The sequence below is a fragment of the Eumetopias jubatus genome, unplaced genomic scaffold (genome assembly GCF_037043125.1).
Source record: "Eumetopias jubatus isolate StellerSeaLion01/CBP00866 unplaced genomic scaffold, mEumJub1_p1.0 scaffold_13, whole genome shotgun sequence".
Classification (NCBI taxonomy): domain Eukaryota; kingdom Metazoa; phylum Chordata; class Mammalia; order Carnivora; family Otariidae; genus Eumetopias; species Eumetopias jubatus.
The window spans coordinates 47,094,854-47,106,949 of record NW_028274819.1 but is presented as its reverse complement, the minus strand read 5'-3'; the positions used below and the strand labels follow the sequence as shown (position 1 = coordinate 47,106,949).

Sequence of the window (12,096 nt, the reverse complement as noted above, 5' to 3'; positions counted from 1 at the left end):
GGTGAAGAATAATCCTGGAAATTTCTCAGGCCACCCGGCCTGTTCCCTGAGCCCTGAGGTTCAGATAGGGTCAGAAACCTCCAAAATGTCTGCTTTGGCCTCCAGGCAGCCACATCTCTGCTATTTCCCTAAACTTAATTCTCTGACAGAAGTTCTGGAAGATAGGCTGAAACCATCCTTGCCTGGGCCGTCTAGGGGCTCCACAAATGGAAGGTAAGTCCGTGGGTAGAGAGAGTATCGTGGCATTTAACTTTTCCGAATCTTTAACTTTTTTTCCTCACGTAGAGAACAGAGTTATCATGGAGATTTATGAGGGAGTGCGCGCACAGCAGCTAGAACAGGGCTCGGCATATGGTGTGGGCCCCTTGTGTTAGCTACGAAGAGAGCTTTCAGAGTTGGGGCCCTTTCGGCCCTGAGAAGTATCATGAGGTAAAACTGCAAACCTCCCCAAAGGGCCAAATCATTCTCCTTGTGTTTGATTTTTCCCAAGGGAGATCTCTCTTCATGCTCTGTCCCGGCGGGCCCTGCCTCTTCCAGTTTAGCTCAGCTGTTTGCAAGGAGGGCCTTCAACCTGCAGTGTCAGACCCACCCATTCACGGAGCTGCTTCTGACTTGGGACATCCATTCAAGCAACAACAGTACTGAGTACTAAGCACTCATACCCGGTGCTGGGTGCGGAGAAGTGCAAGGAACGAGGCCTTTGCCCTCAGGGGCTTCCAGCCTGGTGGGGGAGGTGGGCCTGGAAACAGATGGTAGCCACCACACACTGTGGTAACTGAGGCGGTGTACGGACAGGGTGCCGGGGAGCGGTGGCGGGGGGGGGGGGGGGGGCGGGAAGCGGCCAAGAAGCCGCCCTGGGGCTTCGAGGGCCGGCTGTCCACTGGGCAGCACAGGGGCCGTACTTCATCCAGGAGTCACCTGGGACTAATTTTCACAAGGGAATGAGCAGACAGGAGGGGTAGCACTTCCGGCCAGGGGTTTTTAAGAAGTGGCCGGGCCTCTTCTGGTTCCTCTCACCCCTTCCACGAGCTGGATGCAGAAGCCTGAGATCCCACGGGTTAGGGAGCCAAAAGAGGCAGCCCTGGATTTCCACGTGAGGGAAGCCTGCTTGCGGACCAGGACACCGACATTGGACTATCCTGGAATGAGAAATAAACTTTGATTGGGTCGAGACATGGAAATTTAGGAATTTGTTATCTAGAATCATCCAAACGGATATAGATCGTCTAATCCAACTGCTGGCTTCAGGGAAGGAGCCTAGGAAACAGTGACATCCAGGTCTTAGGTGCTGGCTGGAGTTAGCTGCTAGCCAAGCAATGTGTGGGCAGGTGGGGGAATCTGGGAGGATATTTCAGGCAGAGAGAACAGAACAAATGAATCATGGAGTGCGTGCGTGCGTGTGGGCAAGGATGGTGTATGTGCACGTGTGCATGTGTGCATTGTGAGTGACAACAGGCGGCTTAGTGTTGCTGGGGTATAAAGAGTGGGGCCGAGGGCAGTAAATGAGGCTGCAGGAATCTGTAGAGGACCAAGTAGGGCCTTGTGTGCCAGGAAGTTTCAATGACTCCTGTAGATAAAGGGAGAAGCCCTGTGAAATGGCTTCCGATGGGCCATCTGACCAGCTTTGTGATGTACGAGGATCACTTTGCTGGAAGTATGATGAGTGGATTGGAGAATACGAGACTGGAGACGGAGAGCACAGAGCAGCTAGGAGGGGAGCTGGTGCAGTAGTCCAGAGGACGAGAAGCTGGGATGCCTGGGCCTGTGGTGGAAGGGGCACAGAGACTTGGTGATTGATGGGGGAGCACCAAGCACTAGAGGGGATGCCTGCGTTTGTAAAGCCATGAGGAATTTTTACTTGTGCTGCAGGTGGATAGGAAGGGGAAAGTGCAATGACATTTCTGTGATAGGTGAGCCCTCGCTTTCATTTCCTTCCTCCCTCCCTTCCTCCCTCCCTTCCCTCCTTCCTTCCTTCCTTCTTCTCTCCTTTCTTTCTTCTCCCCTTCCCCTCCCCCTCCCTCTCGTCCTCCTTCTTCTTCTTCTTTTTGTTAGCCCTCTATAGCACCTACCAGGTGCCAGGCACTTTTCTAAGCCCTTTACAGATATTAACTTACTAATCTGAACAATCACTCCATGAGGTACAATGATTAGTCCCATTTTACAGATGAGGAATCTGAGGCACAAAGCTTAAGAGACTTGGCTGAGCTTACACAGCTAGTGAGTGGCCACGTCAGGATTTGGACCTAGGAAGTGTGGCTCCCAGTCCCTGCTCTTAGCCACTGTGCTGTTGCTTGTTTGCATGCACTGCAGTGTCCCAGTTAGAGTCCTTCTCAGAACCCAAGGGCCCAGTAGAACTTCTTGGACCCTGATGGCAGCCTGGCCTGAACCTGAATATTCAGTGACCCAGACCAAACATTGAGATCTGGTTTCCTGTTTTCCCTATTCAGGGTTCTGTTCTCTAGTTAGGCGATGGCCCGGGCTCCAGACTTGTACCTCCTTAGCTTCCTTTATCACGCTCCTTAGCCCCTTCCCAGCATGATCTGCAGCTGGATGCTCTCTTGGGACACCCTGGGGACACCCTGGTAGCCCTCAAACACCAGGACACTTGCCAAAGGGCCACATAGCCCGTGACTAGTTAAGTTTGGATTCAAATTCAAGTCTGGCTCCAAAACCACATCCATTCACCATTCCCCATAGATTTCCGGTTACCTCCAGAGGTCTGCACTCAATCCTCAGGACTCCAAGATCAAGCCCAGAGCAGTTGCCCACTCTTCCTTGGCAATGCCAAGTAAGCCCAGGAACCCCAAGGCTGTGCTCCAGCCCAGACTCCATCCTTGGGGGCACCCCCGTTCTCCTGGCATGAAGTGGAAGAGAAGCAGAGTGCAGACTGTCTGTCCAGGTAAGCCCAGCTATCTGAGCTGCAGCTTGTTAGACTTTGGCTAATCTGTTATTAATTCCTTAGGAGCACCGAACAATCCTAACCAGATGCAAAAATCAATGGCAGAAGAAAAGACAGAGCAACCTTCTAAGCAGAATGTGAGTGAGGAGAGTGGCTTTCAAAAGGCCTCAACAAACTATTTGAGGGGCAGCCTGTAAAGTGGAGAATAAATGACTTTTTTTTTTTTTTAACATTGGTTCATATTTCTTTCCCAAGTTGGAAAGAGGAGAGAGGTAATGGGCTAGGAGGAGGGGCCTGGCTGGCCTCACAATGCCAAGATAATTATTGCTCAGTTCAAGCCTAAGTGAGTTTTTACTTTTCAGAGGCACAGAGAACACTTGGGGCTGCAATGGGTTTCCAAGTGATGGGAGTGAGCAATCAAGGTCAATTAGCAGTAATGGCATTGGCTGGAAAGAGCACCAACAACCCAGAGCACAGCCAGGGCCTTCCTGGATCTCCTTCGTGCCCAGCACGGAGGACATAGCTGAGCTAGAGGAAGACAGAAGCCCTGCTGAGGGCTGCACTGGGGAGGAGAGGCCCTGGGCACATGGTCTCTCTGTGTGAGGGCCACACTGCAAGCCTGACTCCAGGCGGCCAGGTTCAGTGCCAAGGCGCACGGAGCCATTCCTTAGCGCCACAGCCCCCCTCTGGCCGAACAGGCTGGGCTGGCATCGCTGCCCTCATGTTCTGCCAGGGGCCCAAGTACGTTAAAAGGAGCTGTCTGGGGGCCTTTGGGACCTTGGAGCAAGTTTATGGAGAATTTACCGCAGCCTACCAGGCCTTTGTGACCTGCCTGGTCACCCCCTTCACCAATCTGGCCCAATTTCTGTTGTTATCCCCTTCCTCACTCTGATGCAAACACGCTGGCCTCCTTGCTCCTTTCTCTAACATGGTGGGCATCCTTTGCTTGAGCCTCTGCTGTATTCCCTTTGTCCCAATTGCTCCTTACCCAGAGAGTTCTTTCTTTTTTTTGTTTTGAATTTTATTTATTTATTTATTTATTTATTTATTTATTTATCTATCTATCTGAGAGATAGCATGCGCAAGCACGCACTCGAGTTGGGGGAGGGGCAGAGGGAGAGAGAGAGAGAATCTCAAGCAGGCTCCATGCCCACCGTGGAGCCCCACCACAGCCTCGATCCCACAACCCCCAGATCATGACCTGGCCCGAAACCAAGAGTCAGATACCCCTCAACCAGTTGAGCCACCCACGTGCCCTCACCCAGATATTTCTATGGCTTGAAATTTACCTCCCTAAAGTCTTCACCACTCACATGCACCTCAACGTAACCTATTCTAATCTCTCTATTTAAAAAGAAAAACCAGTCTCCTTGTTCTTTTCTTTCTTTCTTTTTTAAAGATTTTATTTATTTATTTGACAGAGAGAGAGAGACAGTGAGAGAGGGAACACAAGCAGGGGGAGTGGGAGAGGGGCAAGCAGGCTTCCCGCAGAGCAGGGAGCCCGATGCGGGGCTCGATCCCAGCACCCTGGGATCACGACCTGAGCCGAAGGCAGATGCTTAACGACTGAGCCACCCAGGCGCCTCGTTCTTTTCTTTCATAGCACTTAGCACTTTCTAAAAATATATATACTTTGCTTACTTATTCTGTATTTATGTTTATTGCCTGTCTTCCCTCCACTACAGTGTAAGCTTCAGGGGCTCTCTCTTTGGCTCAGTCGTGTATTCTTGCTTTCCAGAAAAGTGCTTGACACAAAAAAGACACTTGATAAATGTTGGCCGAACGAATGAATGAGGTGGACCCGTCTTTAGAGGTCAAACATCCCAACCTGCTTCTTCACAGGTGCAAGACTTGAGAGCCAGAGTGGGGGGAGTGACTCACTCAAGGCCAGTCGGCCCATGAGCAGCGGAGCTGGGACCAGACGCATGTCTTTGAACCCCCATTCCGTGTTCTTTGTTCTCTCTCTCATTTGGTGGAGGGCAGAGATAATCTCTAGCAGTGTCTCCAAGCATGCAGTGTATCTGGGCCTCATTCCATCTTTAGCCTATGTTTGCTCTACCATCCATTAAAATGGTGAAGTGAATCAATTACTTTTGTTGTTTTTTCTAAATTGTGGCAAATTACACATTTGCCTCTCTTCTTGGGTGTGCCTCTTACTAAGTGAAAACGGGCCTTAAAGGGTAAGGAGAGGATCAGACACTTGAGCAGGAAGAGGCTTTCCCTCTTTCCTCTGGCAGGGGAGGAACAGGGATCTGCTTCCTGGATCTGTCTCTGCTGAGCATCAAGGTGCCTACTGTACACCTCATAGTTTAGTCAGTGCCTTAAAGGTGTCAGCAAGCACCCTTTGTTCAGGAATTTGTAAAGATAACAAATAGATGAGCTAAGAAGCAAGCCCATTGTATTTTGTTTACTCAAACAGCTAACCTAATCATAACTGTACTTGCATCAGCCACACACAATATGAGGCTTCCCTTCAGAGACAGCTGTGTGCTCACTGCCAACCTTCGCTCCCAGGGGTGACATTGACCTCTTTAGACACAAGTGACTTAAGCACCATCCAGTTCCCCCGTGCCCTGCCTTGTCATGATTCTGCATATTCTGCTAAACTGTTTCTGCTTCCTTGGCCAGCTCAGGACCATGCAGCTCCATGCTGTTCATCTCCTTGTTCAGAGCAGAGGCACCCCCAGCCCAAAGCTCTTAGGCATCTCTGCTTTGGGGGATCAAAGGTTAGCTTTCACATTCCTGAGTTTTCATTAGTATGTTTTTGTGTTTCCAGCTGTTTCTGGTCCTATGTGCTATTGCAGATACTGATGCAATAGGGAGAGAGTAGAGGTTTGCTATCCTTCTCTGGGAAGGGATAATGGCTGCTAGAAAATGCAGTAGCAGCTCAGTGCTCACTTGGGCCCCCAGAGCCAAGCCCAGCAGAGCAGGTGCCAGCACTGTCTATGGGGTCAACACAGACCCCACTTCATCTTACTGTTTTGCCATGATGATCCCCATTGCCCCAGGGCCTAGGTGGGCCAAGTCAGCTGGGTAGGGCTAGACAGGCAGATACTCCAGTTTGTTTTCCTTCTTTTAAATATAGAGACCAAGAGTGGGTGTTGGGCAGACAGGGTCCTCTGACATTAATTTAGCTTGGTCATTTTATGATTTTATTGCATATTGTGTTATTTTATTTTATGCCACCCCATTTTATTTTACAGGCTGTGTTGTTTTTGCAAACGACCTCCCACCTGACTCTCTGTATTTATTCCCGATCACAGCTGCAGTCCCGGGGAGGTCCTCTCTCCAGGGGGGTCTGGCAGAAAGGGGAGCATAGGTCAGGGGGCTGGGGAAGCTGGCAGAAACCTCCCTTGTTCACTATTTTATTAAAGTCCACGTAGCAACGTATACAAACTGAGTCCCATGGTGGGAAAATTCAGAATAAATTACTGCCTGCAATTTCCTGTTTGGCACTGATTTTGTAAATTGGAGCCTTGACTGGGAATGGCCTGGTATTATTATGCCAACATCAGTATTGACATTCCCATGGTTTCCTTGCAAATCCCACATTGTCAGAGCCACAGGGAGCCGAAGAGACCAGCCGGTGGAACCCCACATAATATGGATGAAGTTCAAAGACCCAAGGCCTGAGGCCACATGGTAAAGAGGGACAGAATCTGAACAATGACACTAGTTCAGCTTCTGCATCCCAAGGCACAGATTTAATAGGTGTGAAAGATGGTTTAAAGGCAGCCAGCGTCTGTTATTGCTGACTGAGGGTCCCCATCAGAGCAGTTGGCTTGCATTTCCTCTTCATGTTGTTCCTTAATGTGTCTTTCTGGCCTGGTCTTGAGACTCTTTGGGTGATTTGATTCCTCTGGCAGGCAAAGGCAGCTCTGATCTGCTGAGAGCTGTTACAGGAACAGAAAGTGCCCAGGGCCTGGACAAACCAATTACCCAGTGCGACCCTCAATTTTGTCCTCTGTGCGAGGACCTGCCTTTGTCACATTGTGACAGATGGATGCAAAATAGCTCTGTAAATGGCAAGGCCTCCTTTGCAACAATAAAGCCAGGACCCAGGAGGGTTTAGTCCCATCTAAGGTGGCCAGCTCACCTCTTGAAATTGTCTCCCAAAGTCTCACCGTCCCCAGGCACCTCACCTTCTGACCCTCAATGCCAACACTACGCTAAGAGAGAGAAGCTGCCCTTTGTCATGCTTGCCAAGGGAACCTCATGCTGCCTGAGTGTGTGTGTGTGTTCTCCTGGGTCTGCCCACTTTCTTTTTACTCCTCTGCCAGTGATTGCATTGGGTTCCCTTTTTCATACCCTATAGAGTTGTGTTTGTTATCTACTGGTGTGTAACAAGTTGCCTTAAAACTGAGTGGCTTAAAACAGCAATGATCATTTTTTTTCTCCCTCACAATTCCTTTGGGGGTCACGTTCTGGAGCAGTGTGGCTGGCTGGTTCCAGCTCAGGATCTCTCAGGAGGCTGCGGTCAGATGCAGCAAGGGCTGCCCCCATCTGAAGGCTTGACTGGAGCTGGAGGTTCGACTCCCCAGGCGGTCTGCACACAGGGCTGCAGCTGGTGCTGCCGAATGGCAGGGGCCTCCGCTCTTCTCCACAGGGCAGTATGAGCCTTTTCACATCATGGCAGCTGGCTTCCCTTAGAGCAGAAGATCAGAGTCCAAGAAGAAGCGGCAAGGCTTTAAGACCTACCTTATTTTCTCTGTAACATATTGGGTCACCCAGGGCCAACCTGAGGCAGTGCAAGAAGGAATCCCTTCTCGGGGGCAAGAATGGCCATGGGAGGTTGGCTACTTCAGTCTACCTTCTGGCTCCTGAGGGTTCATATATTTCCCACATGAAAATACACTCACCCCTTTCCATGGCCCTCAAGTCTCATTACATTGCAGCATCAACTTGAAGTCCTGCGCCTTGTCATCTAATCGCTCCTTGGGTGAATTTCTCACCTACAGCTCTTCCTGTACAATTCCTCCGGATCAATGGGCCTGTGGACTAAAGAAACACGTTATCTCCCTCTACTTAATATGTAGCAGTAAGACAGGCATAGGATAACCATTACAGGTCCTCTTGTAAAAAAAAAAAAAAATGAGGGTAAAGAATGGGAGATTCACAGGGATCCTTAGCAATTCAGAAATTCCTCTGGGCACATGGGTCTTTTCTGGGTTAGAACTCAGCACTGCTGCTTGGGAATGGCTCTCCATGGCTCCTGGCTCCACCCTCTGGGCTCAGGTGCAGATATCCTCTGCACCTGCCTCTCTTTTCCGTAAGAAACAGTCATTGTAGCTAAGTCTCTTCCTCAGCCTGCTTTCTGACAGCAGGTTGGAGGGCCAAAGACCTAGCTTCCTTTTGCACTGCCTCTGTACCTTTTAGCGCACACAGGCAGTGTTTCAGACATTGCAGTCACCTTAGAATCACTGGGCGTTTTCTGTGCCTCTGACTGGCGCTCGCTCCATGAGATCAAAGTCGCGACCACAAATGTGAATGAGAGCAGCCCATTTCTACCTCGGGTTTCCTGTAAACCTGCTGTGGGGCACCGCACTTAAGATTGCCAGAAACCTTACGGGTTACCGGTAAGGATCTATGAGGCACTTTTTTTTTTTTTTCCCTGTTTGGATCACTGCCTTAAATATTTCCAAGATCTTAATAAAGGGTTTTATGTTGGCTCCCTCAGGTTTATCTTTAGACCACATTTTCCCGATATTTTCCTAGATTTGATCTTTGCCTGGAGGCCATTTAACATTTTAGTATTACTCCTGTCTGGAATACTTAGGAATAAGACATTTTTATTTTCAAACTCAGCGAGTCCTGGCTCCTTTGTTCTCAATCGTTCTTTCTTTAACCCGCCTTCTCTCCTTTCACATTTTATTATAAGCAACCACAAGACGGGAGGTATGTCTGACGTGTTGCCTGGAAGTTTTCTTTAGTACATCATCCAGTTCATTCAGCACGCTTCCTACTTTCCGCTTTGTCACAAAAGACAGTGTTGCTATGATTTCCCTCACTATGTGTCATGGGCGGGATGGCTACGTCCCTCAGAGCTCATATATCGAAGCTCTAACCCCTAATGGAACCGCATTTGGAGACAGTTTGTGAGGCGGAGATGGAGGTAAAATGAGGTCATAAGGGTGGGGCCCTAATTTGTAGGGCTGGTGTCACTATGAGGAAGAGACACCAGAGCTCGGTCTCTCTACCACGGGAGGACACAGGGAGAAGGTGGCCACCTGCGAGCCAGGAGGAGAGCTCCCACCAGTGAGCGGGTTGGCTGGCCCCTTGATCTTGGACTTCCAGCCTCCATTCCCATTTTTTGTGAGAAATAAACTTCCATTCTGTAAGCCACCCAGTCTGTGGTATTTTGTAATGGCAGCCTGAGCCGAGTAACGCACTACCTCGCAAAGGTCCCTTTTCCTCCGTCTTCCAATATTATCTTCCCTACTCTCCCCTAAGCCCTCATGGGCAGCCTCCTCAAAGAACATCAGATTCCACATTTCTTCCCTACACTTCCAACCTCTGCCCTCAGAGTGACTGCTCCATTTTTAGTTTTTTTTTGTTATAGTAGCACCCTCTCCTCACTTCCAGGTACCAAAATCTGTATTAGTTATCTGTTGATGCTGACATAAATCAAACACCACAACGCTTATTGGCTAAAGCCATGATAGCTACTTATCGTCTCTCAGTTTCAGGAGCAGTTTGGTTGAGTGATTCTGGCTCAGGGTCTCACGTGAGGTCGCAGTCAGATGATGTCCGGGCATCTTAAAGGCTTCTGGGCTCCTGTGTCTAAGGCCTGGGAAAAGAAGACTTGAGCAGCTAGGGCCTGGGACAGCCAGGTCTCCTCAGGCATCTTTCTTGGTGTGGTCCCTCCATGTGATTTCTCCAGCATGGCCCCCTTCCCGGCAGCCAGACTTTCACATATTGGCAAGAAGGGTTCCCAAGGCATGTGTTCCAAGAGAGAGTCAGGCGGAAGCTGATTGCTTTTATGACCTAATCTCAGAAGTCACAGGGCATCACGTCCTCTGTACTCCACTGGTGAAAGTAGCCATGAATCCAGACCAGATTCAACAGGAGGGACATAGACCCCACCTCTTGGTGGGAGGCACGAAACTCACCTTGTAGCAAGAGCTCATGGCAGGGAGATATATATATATATATAGTCATTTTTGGAAAATACAATACATAAGTCTTTGGTGAATATTTGTTGTTCATTTAGTTGGTTTATTGACCTTGTGGCTAAATCCTCCTCCTTCTCATAATGGTAATAGTAAAAGTAGTCATGGTAATAACAACTAAAACAGCCATTTATTCAGTACTTATTTCTCTGTGAAGCGACCTCTTTTAAAATGTCCTTTTTGATTGAAGTGAAATTTTTATTCAGTAGAGTTCACAAAGCTCAAGCGTATAGCTCGGTGAATATTTATACATGTTTACGCACAGGTACCCAGACCTGGAACCAGCTATAGAAAATTTCCAGCCCACCCCAAGGCTCCCTTACATCCTCCATGGTCAGTGCCCCTGCTGCTCCCAGGGAAACACTATTCCAATTCCTGTCACCACAGATTAGTTTAGCCTGTTCTTGAACTTCCTGTAAATGAATCATAGCACATGGACTCTTTTTTTGTCTAGCTTCTCTATGATGTGAAGCATTTCCTCCACATCAGCCCACTTACTTCTCAGGACAATCTTACGAGGTTGTCAGGGATTCACATCCTGGTTATATGCTGGCTAAGTGTGTTTTGTTTGGCATGCACAATCTTTTTAATATATTTTGAGTTTGATTACTTTTAGCATTAGACGTTGTTCTTTTATACCCAGGACAAGTCATTTATTGTCCTTGCCTGGCACCTGTAGGCATTGAGTTTGCAGACTCAAAGGGGAGCATTGTTGCCTCCAGCTGCTGAGAAGATAGTGATTCCCCAAGGGGTTAAAAAAAACACACGTGTAAAATCTCACACTAAGTTGATGGCAGCAGTGGATTTGAACTCAGGCCCATCTTCCTCCAGCCCTCCCATGTCAGGATCAGAGAGGAGAAGTTTGTTCCCAAATGCTATTGTTTCAGACTCTGAAACGCCTGTGTCTGCAGTCTCACTGCCTCTGCCTTAGCCTGTGGGTAGTGCTGGGCTATTGCGACCAGCCCCGGCCCAACCCCTGCCCACTCGGACGCTCACCGAAAGCATCTCCAAACTCATCTAGTCCTTGCAGCCCAAGCACATCTGTGTTCCTTTCTTCCACACCTTTGTCACGCTGGTTCCTTCTGCCAGGAATGCCCACCCCTGCTTGGTCATTCAGCCGTCAGAGCTCAGCCAAAGATGCTATTTTCTCCTGGTCGCTCGCACCTCCCCTGGCCAATCAAATGCGTCTCTTCTCAGTCCACTGAGAAGCGGTGTTTAAAATTGCAATGCAATTACCAAATGATGGGTCAGAATGACCTGGAGCAATTCTTAGAAATGTGACCAAAGTATTGGTCCCATAAAGGTTAAAAAAGGAACCGAATTTCATGCATTTGATCTCTGCTAAATGCATCACTAACTTTTATTGATTCTTAAGAAAGAGAGATGAGAGGAGTGTGTGCTTACCCCCACTGGGTGCCAAATGAACAAGCAGTTGGAAGTTTATTACTTCCAGATACCCCACTTGCTTTCCAGATACCCCACTGGGTTTCAATTCCATTGCAGCAACACTTGCTGAGTGGACCTGGGCTTGACCATACAGGCGGGGTGTCCGGGAGAAAAAAAACCGGAGGCTGCATACCTGGGCTGGTGTGAGTCAGGTCCCGGCTGAGGGCTGTGCGGGGAGATAATGGTGGGATGCAGCGGACCCGGGTACATCACTAGAGTTCAGGGTTCTTGATCCAGCCCTGTCTTCTCTTTGTGGGATATCATGCCAGTTATTAACTTCTCGGGGCTTCCGTTTCCTTATCTGAAAAATGCGTATTTCATGTAACTGTAGTAGTTTTTGGACCTGGCGCAAATATTATTGCCCTCAGTGGGACTTCGCTTTTCCTCCATGTTTTGAAGTTGGAGATGCAGCATTATATTTTCTTACGGCAGTACCCAGACAATAAAATAACGGAAGCTATCTTTTACTGGACAGTTACTATGTGCCAGCCTCGTGCTAGGTAGGCCTATCCCCACACAACCACAGCCATCTCCGGACAGATGAGCACAGCAAAACTCAGACAGGGGAAGTGACTTGCTTGG

General features: G+C 49.0%; 1 pseudogene; it reads left to right on the top strand.

Annotated features, from left to right (window-relative positions):
• Positions 1-7,414, top strand: part of LOC148162639 (uncharacterized) — a 60,364-nt pseudogene extending 52,950 nt beyond the window's left edge.
• Positions 7,415-12,096: the final 4,682 nt, after the last annotated feature.